The sequence below is a fragment of the Pelobates fuscus genome, chromosome 2 (genome assembly GCF_036172605.1).
Source record: "Pelobates fuscus isolate aPelFus1 chromosome 2, aPelFus1.pri, whole genome shotgun sequence".
NCBI classification, from domain to species: Eukaryota; Metazoa; Chordata; class Amphibia; order Anura; family Pelobatidae; genus Pelobates; species Pelobates fuscus.
In genome coordinates this window covers 128,928,531-128,942,069 of record NC_086318.1, presented here as the reverse complement: position 1 = coordinate 128,942,069, position 13,539 = coordinate 128,928,531, and the positions used below count along the sequence as shown (strand labels likewise).

Sequence of the window (13,539 nt, the reverse complement as noted above, 5' to 3'; positions counted from 1 at the left end):
TGATCTGCTTTGTGGAATATGCCAAATGAACAGCAAGTATATTGACGAAAAGTAATGTGTGTTACGTATTAAATGTACTCCAATATTTCTTAAAATATTTTTAAAAAATAAAAAGCTGATCGTAAACATTTGATAATCGCACGATAATAGGAGGAACTATGAAAGCTAAACCTATGTACATGCTTGCCAATAGAGTTGCAGATGAAAATAAGTATATTCTAATCTTAGATACAGCTACTTCTTTAGCATCATTCACTCTATAATATGCAAGAGAAAACACACTAGCCTTTCTGAAGGTTGACTTGATAGGTTCCCGATTAAAGTAATATGTATATTTTGTAAGTGGACAGCCTCATAACATAATTCATTAGGATAAGTTAGAGTAGGACTCATCCAAAATGGGGTACAATGACATTTAAGCAAACTTATGCAATGTATGACCATACAGTGTAACTTAGCCCCCACTATTTTTATCTCCTCCACTTGACTTTTTTTTCTCAAATAGCTCAAGGTAGATAATGCCCAGGAGCAAAGCAAATAAATGATGCTATATCTTTTTTTACACATGCAAACTTGTATCATAATAATTTAACATTTAAAAATAGTATTTTTCAGTTATTCTAACACTTATGTCAATCACTATGTTATGACTGCAATTTAGTAAAAACTCTAGAAGTGTATAAAGATCTAAGGTGACATTTGAGTCGAAAATGAAAAGAGCAGATCACACATGTCTCCGCAAGAGGAGATGTTTTCAAAAACATGTACAATAAGTGTCAGAATAGAATAGTTATGGATTAAATCATCTATTCATGTCACACAAGTCAGTGATAAATACATTGATCGGCCACAACATTAAAACCACTCAAAGAGAAAGAGAATAACATTGATTATATTATTACAATGGCACCTGTCAATGCATAGGATTTATTAGGCCACAAGTGTATATTCAGTTCTTGAATTTCATGTTGCAAGCAAGAAAAAAATCTAATTGACTTTGAAAAGGGCCAAATAGTAAGGGCTAGATGACTAGGTCCAAAAGATCTTGTGGGGTATTCCCAGTATGCAGTGTTTATTACCTACCGAAAGTGGTGCAAAGAAGGACATCTGGTGAACCGGCATCAGGGTAATTTAAACATGTGGGTATCGAAGGCAAGACATCTGGTCCAAAGAAAGATGTCAGAACACACAGTGCACCTCACTTTACTGCATATGGGGCTGAGTAGCCACAGACCAGTCATAGTGCCTTCTGGTGACCCCTCTCCACCTCCAAAAGTGCATGGGGAAGTGACCATGGAGCAATGGAAGAAGGTTGTCTGATCTGATGAATCAAGTCTACTTTTAGATCAGATGGATAGCTAGGTGCATGTGCATCATTTACCTGGGGAAGAGATGGCAGCAGGATGCACTATGGGAAGAAGACAGGCCAACACATGCAGTGTTTTGCTCTGGGCAATTTTCTGCTGTGTTTAGGTTGTGGCATTCATGTGGATGATACTTGGACAAGTAGCACCTACCTAGAGACCATATACACCCTTTCATGGCAATGGTGTTACCTGATGACAGTGGAATTTTTCATCAGGATAACACACACTGCAAACATTGTTCAGGAATGGTTTGATGAACATAAAAAGAGTGTTGACATGGCCTCCGAATCAGATTGAACATCTGTAAAATGTGCTGGAACAACAAATATTATCCATGGAGGTATCACCTTGCAACTTGTAGGACTTGTATAGAATAGAGGATGGAGATGGAGAGAAAAACAGAACCAAATATTTGAGATTACGGGTATATACAGGTATATAAATCAGAAAAAACTAAACAGAAACAAAGGATAAAGTAAAACAGGTTAACCTAGCAATTGAGGTTATCAGCCTCTTTGGTTTGTAATCAGAACTGCAATTTCAGGGTCTTTGAGGAAACTTGCAAATAATAAGATGGTTGAAGGTAAGTAAAGGTGGGGCAGGTTTTTCTTTAGAAAGAGCCAGGAGCAGAAGACTTGTCAGGTTCAGAACACAACTTCTCTCAATGTAAAGTCCATGTGATGAGTTGGGTGTAGCCTTTTGTAGCAGATTTGGCATACCATGCTGTGCAGGTGAGAGCAATTGAGGTGACTAGCGGCTAGGGAGGCCACTAGAGGTGAGGAACAGGTGTTGCAGTAATAAAAACAGAATAAAATAAAACAATATTTTGGTTGTCAGGATAGGATCTGACAGCAGGTGGTTTAAGGTAGTGACTGATAAGTATCGAATAAGTGTGTAATATAATCTAGATCTATGATTTGTGTAATTCATTTGAGGATACTAAAAATGTATATACATGTAATAAAATGCTGATTAATATGTACAAAGGTGAGCATCTTTCCATGTGTTGATCATGCCCTTGCTGTGTTAACTTATTAACCCTTTAAGACCGGAGGGCGTACAATTACGCCCTATTTTGAGCGGCTCTAAATGCCGCCGGGCGCAACTGTACGCCCTCCGTTTTTTTCTTACTTACCCGGTCGCCGGCAATCCCACGCCGGCGATCACGGTTGTGGGGACTCCCAGGGAGCCCCCCGCGGCACATCCAACGTCCTGAAGCCCGCCCGGCAATGTGAGAGTGAGGTCCTTGCGATGACCTCACAATCACTGGCAGGGTTAGCTGGCTGAGGCATTGCCAGCAGGGGGACTGCCTGCAATGACTGGTAGTCCCCCTGCTGGCTGGAAATCAAATAAAAAGAATTAAAATAAGTGTAAAAAAAAAATTAGATACTTAGATCATATATATATATATATATATATATATATATATACATACATACACACACATACACTGTCTAGGTGTATTTTACTATTAATATATATATCATTATATATATATATATATATATATATATATATATATATATATATATATATTAATATCAAATAGATGTGTGTTATTTTGTTCTAACTGTATTGTGATATTAATATATATATATATATATATATATATATATATATATATATATTTATATCAAAATACATGTAGAACGAAATAATATATATATATATATATATATATATATATATACATAAATATATACGTATATATACCTATATATAAATAAAAATATAAAAAAATAATATATATATACATATATATATATATATACACATATGTATGTATATATATATATATATATATACACATATATTAATTCTACACATATATTTATGTAATATTTTTACATAATTAGGTATCCTAATTAATTACAATTAGCGGGACCTGCCTGACAACCCATGCCGAAAGTATAGGGAATTTAATTTGCTAGCACTATATTTAACCCTATAACTTTCCAAGACACCATAAAACCTGTACATGGGGGTGTAATGTTTTACTCGGGAGACTTCTCTGAACACAAATATTAGTGTTTCAAAACAGTAAAATATATTACAACAATGATATCGCCAGTAAAAGTGAAGTTTTTTTGCATTTTTCACGCACAAACAGCACTTACACGGATATTATTGCTGTGATACCTTTTACTGTTTTGAAACACAAATATTTGTGTTCAGCGAAGTCTCCCGAGTACAACAGTACCCCTCATGTACAGGTTTTATGGTGTTTTCAAAAGTTACAGTGTCAAATATAAGCCTTGTGTTTCATTTTTTTCACATTAAAATTCGCCAGATTGCTTACGTTGCCTTTGTGACCCTATGGTAGCCCAAGAATGAAAATTACCCCTATGATGGCATACCATTTACAATAGTAGACAACCCAAGGTATTGCAAATGGGGTATGTCCAGTCTTTTTTAGTAGCCATTTGGTCACAAACACTATGCCAAATTCTTGTAGTCAGTTATGATCAAAAGGGGGTCCTTGGAACCCTCTAAAAGATGTCGCCATTCTTAAAGTGCTAGTATAATGTCCAACAATTCTCTGTTACCAAGTTAATAATTATGCTCTGCAGGAGACAACTTTCTAGAGAAGTACCCACACGGATGCAAAGGGGTATCCTGACTTTCCCTCTGAGAAAGAACCGCCCCTACCCCAGTTTCGGAGGCATCCACCTCCAGTATGAAGGTTTTGCTAGTGTCAGAATGTACCAAAATGTCAGCTGAAGCAAAAAAAATGTAAGAAGTTCAAAAGCTTGTCTAGCTTCCTTAGACTATACCGTACAACTAGCCTCCTTACGTGTCATATTGGTAATTTGGGCCAAATTATATTGGTAATCATATTGGTAATTTGGGCCAGAAGAGAACCCATTGATAAATCTCCTGTAGTAATTAGCAAAACTAATAAACATTTGAATAGCTTTTAGCCCATTAGGCAATGGCCAGTGTAGATCGGTCTCTAGTTTATGAGGATCCATTTGAAAACCGGAGGCGGAAATATTATACCACAAAAACTGTACCTCAGTCTGATCAAAGATGCATATTTCAAGTTTGCAATAAAGTCTATACTTAAGAAAGGTTTGAAGCACTTGTTTGATATGTTTGTGGTGAGTCTGAAGGTCAGGGGAATAAATAAGGATATCATCTAGGTATACTAGAGCAAATTAATAAATATAGTCTCTGAGCACATCATTAATAAAATTATGAAATACGGCCGGCACATTGCATAACCCGAAAGGTATGACAAGGTACTTATAGTGCCCACTTCTAGTGTTAAATGCAGTTTTCCACTCATGATCTTCCTTAATTCTCACCAAATTGTACGCACTACTGAGGTCAAGTTTAGTAAATACTTTTGCACCCTGAAGTCTGTAAAACAATTCGGAGATGAGGGAAATGGAATAGGCATTCTTTATGGTGATCTTGTTTAATTACCTGTAATCAATGCATGGACGTAATTCTCCATCTTTTTAGCTACAAAAAAGAACCCTGCACCATCAGGCGAGGATGACTTACGTATGTGGCCCTTACTTAAGGAATCTTTGATGTACTCATCCATGATTCTACTCTCCTGTGGAGATAATGCATACACTGTTCCCTTGGGGCTCATAGTGCCGGGTAGCAGACTTATGGAGCAATCATATGATCTGTGAGGAGGTAGAATATCAGTCTGACTCTTACTGAATACCTCCTTAACCTCCCAGTATTGTATGGGAACTTTGGAGGCCTGAGGCAAAGTAGTAGGCAAAGTAACGATGTCCACTCTTTTGGTACTGGGTAACACACATCTCTCTATACCGTCTTTAACTTACTTCAGTATTTCCCCCTTTGCCCAGTCAATATGAGGATTGTGTTTAATGAGCCAAGGAAATCCCAATATGATGGGACACATGTAAATCTCCCTTGTGTAAAGCTACCTTGTGTAAAGCTCCTATGGAAATGTTAATAGGCAAGGTTTCGTGGCTTATCAAGGATTGAGAGAGGTGAGAGGTGATGATCTCTCCTTGATAGGTACAAAATGTATGTCAATGAAGTTTCCTGCCGCACTTGAGTCCATCAGGGCTTTGCATGAAAAGCTTTCCTTGTTGCAAAGGGCCATGATATCAAGGAGAAATCTATTTTGGGTGTTACTAAAAGGACGTATCCATCACACCTAAGACCTGTTCCCTTAAGTCATACGTCTGGTTCTATTTCTGGTAATTTCCCTGGTCCTAAGTCTGTTATCAATCTTCATAACATATGTGACAAACTCATTTAACCTCTTAGATAGGTAGATCTTTGGCAGCAATTTCATCAAGAATTGCCTCGGGTAATCCTTCTTTAAATGCAGAGATTAAACCACTATTAGTCCAGTCTATCTCAGATTATGCCATATAATTTTGCACCTTGGCTTCTGAGGAAGACTGGACTAATAGTGGTTTAATCGCTGCATTTACACCCTGTTCCAAATTATTATGCAAATTATATTTTTCTCATTTACCTAAATAATTGATGTAAATAACAGTCAGCATAATTCTCATGTTATCAACTATTAAGAGTACAATTCAAATTTTACTGAACAAACCTCCTAATGATAACAGTATTTTTTTTAAACATAAAAAACTTACAATGCACTATTCCAAATTATTATGCACTGTAAGTTTTAAAATACTTTATAGGCTGTAAAGAACTGAAAAATTGTCATTTGCTGTGTTTGCAGCCTATTTACTGAAATCACAAGCTATTTCAATCAAACTTATAACAACATTTTAACTTTTTAAACATTTTAACAGGTCACGTTACATTTTAACATAGGACCCCTTATTTGATAGCAGCTTCACAAGTCTTGCATCCATTGAACTTGTGAGTTTATGGACAGTTTCTGCTTGAATTTGTTTGCAAGATGTCAGAATAGCCTCCCAGAGCTGCTGTTTGGATGTAAACTGCCTCCCACCCTCATCGATCTTTTGCTTGAGGATGCTCCAAAGGTTCTCAATAGGATTGAGGTCAGGGTAGGATGGAGGCCACACCAAGACTTTCTCTCCTTTTATCCCCATAGCAGCCATTGATGCAGAGGTATTCTTTGCAGCATGAGATGGTGCATTGTAATACATGAAGATGATTTTATTATAGAAAGCATAGTTCTTCCTTCTGTACCAGGGAAGAAAGTGATCAGTCAGAAACTCCACATACTTTGCAGAGGTCATCTTTACACCTTTGTGAACCCTAAAGGGGCTGACTAGCTCTCTTCCCATGATTCCGGCCCAAAACATGCTGACACCGCCTTGTTGGAACAGGGTGGCCATCCACCAACCATCCACTACTCCATCCATCTGGACCATCCAGGGTTGCACGACACTCAACAGTGAACAGGACTGTTTGAAAATTAGTCTTCATGTATATTTCTGCTCAATGCAGCCATTTCTGCTTGTGAGCATTGGTTAGTGGTGGCTGAATAGAAGGTTTATGCACAGTTGCAAGACTCTGGAGAATTCTACACCTTGATGTCCGTGGGACTCCAGAGGCACCGTCAGCTTCAAATATCTGTTTGCTGCTATGTAATGGTATTTTAGCAGCTGCTATCTTGATCCCATGCATGGAGCTGGCAGAAATATTCTTCAATGTGCCTTTATCTGCATGAACCCGTCTGTGCTCTGAATCAGCCACAAATCTCTTAATAGAGCGAAGATCACGCTTATATTTTCGTGAAATATCTAATGTTTTCATACCTCGTCCAAGGCATTGAGCTATTTCACTCTTTTCGGCAGCAGAGAGATTCTTTTTCTTCCCCATATTGCATGAAAATGGTGCTCTGCTTAATAATGTGTAACACCCTCCTTTAGTAGTTTTTCCTTAAATTGGGCTCACCTGGCAATCTAACTGTCACAGGTGTCCGAGATTGTTTTCAGTGATCAAAAGAGCCCTGAGACACAATGCCATCCATGAGTTAAAATGAAAAAGAAAATATTGAATCTTTGTGACACTTAAATAGAATTTGCATAATAATTTGGAACAGGGTGTAAAGAAGGATTATCCAAGGCAATTCTTGATGAAATTCCTGCCAAAGATGTACCTAAGATCTACCTTGTTTGATACGCATTAAGGGAGTGGAAGCGTCATCCTCCCTGCCCAATGGTTCAAATGTTAAATTGAGTTCAGCAAGGAATTCCTTGTAGTTATACGCAATACTCCTTTTACTCTCCCATAATGGATGGGCACAAGTTAAGGCTTTACCTTCAAGTTGGTTTACTAGGTAACCAATATTAGCTCTATCCGTGGGAAATGATCCCGGTGAAGCCTCAAAGTGGTACTTAATTTGATTCAGAAATCCACGGCATTCTTGAATATTGTGAAGAATCACCCTCCATGCATTCGGTACTTTCCCTCCCTGCTACTTTGTTTGTGGAATCCACTACCTTTGTTAGTTGATCGGTACTTTAATTCATCAAAATCCCTTGTTCGGTAAAATAGCTATTTTACCGAACGAGAACCACCCTGGGTAGCAATTAGAACGTAGAATCCTGTGTTATTATATGAAACCACAAGCTAATTGAGCACTCCTGGGTGGCCGCCATTTCGGGACATGAACACGTGGCGAGAACAATTGATGGCGGCCATCTTAAACTCCCGAACGGCCGGCCAGTGGGACTTAGGCGTCGAGCGCCTGAAACTATTTTCGGCTTAGCTCTCCAGCAATCCCCGGCCCCCCATGGAAGTCTCGTCTGACCCATTTTCACGAATTGTACACGAATGACGTTCGGGAGTTTCAATCTACTGAACGAGGGGACCATCTCATGTAACCAGCTACATTACATCTATGGGTGTTTTCATGCAATTTTCATCCGAACGGAGACCGGCTCATACCACTGATTTCATGGAACTCTGAGTCGGCTACAACCTCGTGGTGTGCCGGTCAAACTTCCACACGGTATAACTCCAAAACTACCAAACGGATTCTCATGAAATTTGGATTTGTTGCTCACATCACCCTCAGCTACCCAGGGTTTTTATATTGATATGTTATGCATAAAGTATGTTTCTAATAATTGTGAAAAATTGAAACTTTTCTGGCCACTAGATAATTGAGTTTGATAAGTGCTCAAACCCAATTATCTAGCCTGGCCCAGAGGAGGAGTTATGTACTGTATAAATTGTGTGCCCTGTTTCTCAGTAAATCAGACTTGTTCCAGCATTAAGCCTTGGCTCATGTGTGGATTATTCGGAGATACCAGCGATTTGTTACTCTGTGGATTACTTGGCGATTTTATTTTATGGGAAGAAGGGACTGCTTGATGGAGTAAAGGATTGTACCATCACAAATGTTACCATCAAAATGCGGTGCAGGAGATAGGGAGATAGTAGGTGCCTTCTGTACTATAGGTGGAGGTACATTAGGCAGCGGTGACATATTCAGAGAAACCTCAGGCTGTAGATGTGCTGTCCGAGTAAGAAGTGCACTGAAAGCTTGGGCAAATTGATCCATACGCAATCATTCTCAATGACTACAGGGAAGTCAAAACGAAGCCAAAGTAAGTAACCAGAAATAAACGCTCAGGAACACACTCTCGGGTAACCTACTGTAATGCATTCATTTGCACATAGAAACCATTATGAGGGTATTTACAATCCTGACAGGAATAGTTGTGTTCGTCTGCAAACATGCAAGATCTGCAAGAATTCCATCTGCAAGAATGGTCTTTTTTGTAAACTTGAAAAATGCATGTTTGATCAACTTGAAGGACAGTTTTTGGGGTATAATATATCTGCCTCTTGATTCCAAATGGAACCTCACAAACTAGAGGCTGTTCTACACTGGCTATTACCCACCGGGTTAAAGGCCATTCAAAGGTTCAGTGGTTTCTCCAATTATTACAGGAGATTCATAAAAGTTTTCTCTTCAGTAATGGCCCCATCACCAATATGACACACAAGGGGGCTAATTGTAATATATGGTCCAAAGAAGCCAAATAAGCTTTTAAACGTCTCAAGAAATTGTTTGCTTCTGCAGACATATTGATACATCCTGACACTAGCAAAGCTTTCAAACTTGAAGTTGATACCTCTGAAACAGGGGTCAGGGCTGTCCTTTCCCACAGAGAGAGTCAGGATACCTCGTTGCATCCTTGTGGTTACTTCTCCAGAAAATTGTCTCCGGCTGAGAATAATATTCGCACTCAAGGAATGGCAACATCATTTGGAGGGTTCCAAAGACCCCTGCTGATCATAACCGATCACAAGAATCTGGCCTATATTGGTGATGCCAAACATCTGTCTTCTAGACAAGCTAGGTGGTCTCTATTCTTGTCTCGCTTTAACTTTATTATTACTTGTAGACCTGGCCCTAAAAATGTTAAAGCTGATGCCTTATCTAGGCAATTTGACCAAGTGTCAGAACTAGAACATGAGACATCACCCATTGTTCCTCCTGAGTGTATCATAGCATCCACTGTCCTTTCATTGTCATCACCATTGCTTTGTGCTATCATGGCAGCTCAGTCCCAGGCACCTTGCAATAAACCTCTAGATAAATTGTTTATTCCGTTACATGACAGGAAAGAGGTATTGAAAATATTCAATGACAATGTAACTGCTGGACATCCGGGTATTAATAAGACTGTATCTGCTATATGCAGATCATTTTGGTGGGAGTCACTCAGAAGGGATGTTAAGGATTATGTGGAAGCCTGTTCGGTCGCCATCCTACTGTCCTCCCTGATGTGTTTGCTGACACAGCTATCCCTGCTCTGGATGACCATCTTATCTCTATTCATGATACTTGGACTAAGGTTTGCTCCGCTCCTGAAACTGCAGCTGCTCCTTAGTCCTACAGTTCTATGTGCGGGATCAATTAGTAATCCTGACACCTACTAAGGAAAACCACGACAGGGCAATAAGAAGCAGTAAAAATGAGTTTAAATAAGCCTCCTACGGATCCAATTGCCCGCAACCGGCCTTTGACCCCAGAATGTTCATGTGCGTCTTTTGCGTGACGTCACACACATGCTGACGTCGTCATTGCCATGGGCGTACATGGGGATATAAAATGGCGTGGATCCGCAGCAGCCGGCGTCCACCAGCATGTTGCAGGAGTCAGGTTTACTGGCGCATAGCTGCTTAACGGCACAAGGTGAGAATAAATATGTTACAATCTTTTAATGTGGTTACACCTGCTACCTTTATAGATGCAATTGGAAAAAACTGATCAGGCACAGCTTTTTTTCCACAAATATGGACGGGCACTACTTTTTTCTCAGGAAATGAAACTACTTCCTGTGAAGAACAAACCCTTCCCACACATCCAGTTTGTAGGGACAATAAAGAAGTCACAGGCACTAAACACTGTGGCATATATGTATGGCGGCAATGAAGGAGTGAATCTATTTTATCAAGGATTTGAATGGGAGTAATTTTACATCATGTGGCAGTTGGTCAGTTAGACAGGTATCTGGGCAGTGTTGATGACATCCATTGATTCCAGGCTCCATAATCACGTGAATCTGTTGTTCTGGTGTCTATAATGTCCCTTTAATACTGCATGTACATGTAATGTGACTGAATTGTCATTACTTTTTTTATATTTGAGATGTGTGATTTTAATTAGTCTTATTAGATTTGAAACAAGTTATTGAATAAATGTGCTGATTCATTATTCTACATTTTGTTTGATTTGGGAGAAAGCTTGACAGATACAGTTAATATTGGACTCTGGTGAGATTAATGCAATATGCATTAAAACCAATACAGAGTTGATCAATTTATATATTCTCAACAGCGACTGAAGATCTGCTAGTTGAGTTCCTAATCTGAGACATTGTTATGATGAATGGGGGGCCCTACACAGGACAGCTTAGAGCTTCTCACTGAAAAGTGAATTTGTAAAATGCTTCTACTCATGGAACTGACAACTGATCATGAGTTATAACAAGTTTTAGCTGGGCAAAGTTAAATCACATGCCCCTTTCTAAACATTAAAGACTGAAGGATGCATTTAGACTGAACATGACAAAGCCAAACACTTGCACACATACGCTCACACACAAAAAGAGAAAACCATCACACTAATAAATGCATATACACATATTTCTGCCAATAGATGGTTACATAGACTGACTGACATTTTATCATACAAGATTTATATATTTTGGTAAATACGCTGTAGAATCAGAAATCGTGAAAGTGTTACAGCTAAGAATAATTTTAAAATAAAACGTATAAAAACTCTAGCTCCTGGCGATGAAGGTGCTTGTTTTGATATCACATATACAGAGCAGTTTACATCTGTTAATGGGATAATTGTAGTGTTTATGAAAGCTTGTACTCTGTGAGTTAACCTAAAGCAATCAATCACTTAGAGGAAAGATTGCAGCATTGATTTAACTGGAGTGACTAATAATGCTGCGGAAGCATACATCAAACCCCTGTAATACAGTTAGACAGAAAACTCTGCTGATTTCTTATTTATAGCTTTATTTTTGATATTCTTTCCCTGGAGTGTAACACAGAATACACACACAAAATGAAGAAGCATTTCTCGTTCTCAAAAACATGAATCATATTGACTGCTAAATTATTAAATAAAATAATAATCAAGATTAGGAAGAATTCTGTTAAATGTCAATCAACATGTTAACATAATATATATATATACTATAGATGTGTTAATGCTCCTCCTTTTTGACCTTTATTGGTCACTTCTTACATGATTTTTTTTTTTTTTTTACAAATCTCCAAATCATTTTAATTCCTCATATTGCTTGTTTTGGGATTCATATAGCATGAACTCACACAAAACAATATTTGTTTGAAGCTGAATGCATAAGTCTAATATGTATTGCTAATCTAAGGTATTCTAGCATCATACATTATGAATTGTGAAAAAAATGTGCAGTAACCTCTTGAATTAAGATCTCTCTAAGTACTCATGCAAATGAGAATCAATTTGTTTGTATCATACATATATAGATTTCCTTTTGAAACATGTCAATATTGAATGTTTGCATATCTAGGTTACATAAAGATCATACTACTAAATCATTTTCATTGACTTTAGAAAACCAGAGTGTATAAGACAATGTACAATGTCCTGTGAATGCAGCTTTTTAATTGTGGAAGATTTATTAACTTAATTGCAATTCACCATAAAGCTCTCCTTTACTCCCTCCTCAAAAAACAATGCACTCACTTCCTCCCTCTGAAACACCCTCATGCACACTTTTTTCATAAAACACCCACACAAATGGAATAATAAGATTGATAAGCATGATAAGCCCATGCAGTATTGTCAAAGGTAATACAGTGGAGGCTTACAGGTCAGTATGTATGCCACGTGGCATTTTTGTTATTTGATTTAAAATCAAATTCAAAGAAAAGATAAGAACGCAATTACATATATTAAAACAATCTAACTATAGACGTTCTCATGTGCCAGTTATGTTTTGATCAGCATGATAGTTCTCCATCCATTTTAAAAATTAGTCATATTTAATATTCATTTTAAATTATGCGTGGGATTTTGTGTTTTTCTGTCCATTCCACCTCAGCTCCATCTAAATATAGGAATATTTTACTTAATGGTTTTTATGTTGAACAATGGGAATGTTGGTGTCACGCGTCTGCAGTTGTTCTCTAGTGACAGAATGTCCAACATTGTGTATATCCTCAAATTAGCAAATAAGCTTAACCCCTTAAGGACACATGACGTGTGTGACATGTCATGATTCCCTTTTATTCCAGAAGTTTGGTCCTTAAGGGGTTAAAGGACCACTCTAGGCACCCAGACCACTTCAGCTTAATGAGGTGGTCTGGGTGCCAGGTCCTTCTAGGGTTAACCCATTTTTTCATAAACATAGCAGTTTCAGAGAAAAGGCATATCTGCCTTTGTATTTACCATGGAAAAATGGACGTAAAATAACTTATTTTATTTCATTGTAAATAGTGTGTTGTATGTAAATACATACATACGTGTTGAAGTGCTTCCATGACATCGTGGTAAACCCATACTAAACAACATAATGATTCAAAGATCTCCATGGGCAGCAATCTATTTAATTAAGTTCTCTCTGTGTGTTCATGTAAATAAGAATGTATTTATTATCAATGTCATACATATATAGATTTCAATTTGAAACATGTCAATATTGAATGTTTGCATGTCTAGGTTAAATTAAGATCATACTAATAAATCTTGTTCATTGACTTT

General features: G+C 37.8%; 1 protein-coding gene across 1 annotated transcript in view; it reads right to left on the bottom strand.

The window, feature by feature from the left end:
• Positions 1-13,539, bottom strand: part of NAALADL2 (N-acetylated alpha-linked acidic dipeptidase like 2) — a 711,495-nt gene that overhangs the window by 67,785 nt on the left and 630,171 nt on the right. The window lies entirely within an intron of this gene.